The sequence below is a fragment of the Dermacentor silvarum genome, chromosome 6 (assembly GCF_013339745.2).
Source record: "Dermacentor silvarum isolate Dsil-2018 chromosome 6, BIME_Dsil_1.4, whole genome shotgun sequence".
Taxonomy (NCBI): Eukaryota; Metazoa; Arthropoda; class Arachnida; order Ixodida; family Ixodidae; genus Dermacentor; species Dermacentor silvarum.
In genome coordinates, this window is record NC_051159.1 from 159388461 (window position 1) to 159390694 (window position 2234).

At 44.6% G+C, this 2234-nt stretch overlaps 1 non-coding gene across 1 annotated transcript; it reads right to left on the reverse strand.

Annotated features, from left to right (window-relative positions):
* Window positions 1-1400: 1400 nt before the first annotated feature.
* On the reverse strand, window positions 1401-1592 carry LOC119457123 (U2 spliceosomal RNA). Its single transcript, XR_005193153.1, has one exon. It is a non-coding gene; the product is annotated as a U2 spliceosomal RNA (small nuclear RNA).
* Between the last annotated feature and the right edge of the window lie 642 nt (window positions 1593-2234).

Here is a 2234-nt window from a genome sequence, read left to right on the forward strand (position 1 = left end):
GCCAAAGGGGCCGATGTGTTAACTACAGAGTGAGACAGCATGAACTTTCCGTTAAGAATAACCTCTCAAAAGATTTACCTGTGCACTGCAAATCCTTTAAGTGTAAGGCAAGATTTAAAATTGACAGCATTCTTGGTAGAAGCAACGAGGTGCGGGCACGAGTAATGTTGGAGACAAATTACATAAGAAGAAAAACAAAGACACCTGCATAGCCATACGTCAGTGGCGTAGCGCGGTGCTAAGTTTGAATTTTTTACATGCCTTTTACTCTAGCACATGTATGATATTGACCGATCTTGGCATGATGCGCCAAACCTTGCCGCGTATGTGTGGCCTGGCTGTATATTGCGATGTTTTCTGGGAATAAAGTTAGCTGCGAGTGACAATTTTTTTTTCTTTTCGCCTGTCTTTTTCTTGGTGTGTTGCGTCATTTTCGTCGTATGAAGAAATGAAATTGTGGGGTTTAAAGTCCAGAAACTGCACATTGGGTTTCGAAGGACGCCGTAGTGGAAAGTGCCAGAATAATTTTGACCACCTGTGGTTTTTTAACGTCCACCCAAAGTGCTGTGCACGAGGGTCCTATCATTCCGCCTCCATATAAATGCGGCCGCCATGGCCGCGACTTGAAGCCAACGCCTTATTCTCAGCACCGCAACGTCACAGTCGCTGAGCTACCATCAAAAAGCGTAATGCTGCGAGACAAGACAGCAGTGCGGGTTATAGAGGAAACGCAGGTATAAGATATTTTCATCGTCGAAGTCATCATCATCATCTTATGTGTTGTGTTTAGTGCTGTATAAAGACCTCTTTTAGTAATATCTATTTACCCCTGCCGAATATCGAGTCAACAGAAGGATGGTGGCGTTCTTGTTCTTCATTTCACGAAAACAAAATAGTATGCTCTCAAAAGGTAAAGCAAAGTGAATGTGAAATATACTAGAAAGGAACTTCAGGCTTCATAGTATATAGAACGTGGAAGTGCTGCCCATTTCATTGGCATCCATCGCATTGCGGCCGGCGGTTGTTGCTTTATCGTTTTGAACGCAATCGTGTTCTCTTAGTGGCAGCCGTTAAGCCATACATTTAATTGGTTGCATATCCTACTGTAAGACAGTGTTTATCGCCACATGTGTAGCGAAGCGCGTGCTTTTCTCATTGATATTTTGATTTTCGTTGCAAAGGTCCATCTGTCTAGGCCTTGACTCATTTTGAGAGAATGAGAAGTGCGCTCTCCCGCCTGCTTCTCCTGAAGGTAATAGACCTTGGAATAGGCATTAAATAAATATTTGAAGGAAATTGATGTAGACTTTATGTATGTATATGTATGTATATATATGTAGTTATTTTTACAGCGAAGCTGTATATAGCTAGTTTCCAGCGGATCGATGTCCGTAAACCAAAAACCGCGGGCCGATCCCGAAGATAGTTCCGGATCACCCGGCAAACCGGGCCGACCCACGGTGGAGGTGAAGCAGGCTTCAAGCACTCCGCCAACTTGCAAAAATAGCTTGAATATATCGGGTCCAAATACAACCCGTACCAGATTTTAAGCTGATAAGAACAGACATTACCTTTCGATCCACGTCGGCCATGTCTACGTTCACACCATACACGTGTTCGCCATCCCGCGTATTCAAACTAGTGCCTACCAATCTGAGTTTCGTCTGTCTCCTGACGTCATGCTCTACGTAGGCTCGTTTCTTCAGTTCTGCTCTGACTGCGAAATGGGTAGGCCGCGTGTTGTACGGTCTGAAGAACAGCTTGCCTACCAAGAACGACGGCATGAACAGAAAAGGGAATTGGTGCGGCGGCGGCGGAACGAGACCACGGACGATGAGCGGGCCACGGACGCCTAGCGTAAGCGAGCTGCCCACCAGGACCGCGAAGTGGAAAGAAATGTGAACCGTTCAGTTGCCCCGATCCCACAAACTTGCAAATTTTCACCCGAGCAACAGTCAATCACCACATACGCAGCTTCGCTGGTCATCCAGCTTCACGGAGTGGAATGGCACTGAATTAAAAAAATATATTTTAAGCACAAATATAGGCGAAATCGGAATAATATATTTAAATGAATGCTCGATGTCTACCTATGGAAATTGGTAAGATGAAGAAAAAGTGGGCTAGAAGTAGCTGACTATGGAATCTCCTCATGCAAATGTTTACACTGATTTAAATGTTCATTTATTCATATTGCACGTTAGAGGGCTGTGTCCAGGAATACAGCTGAGAAT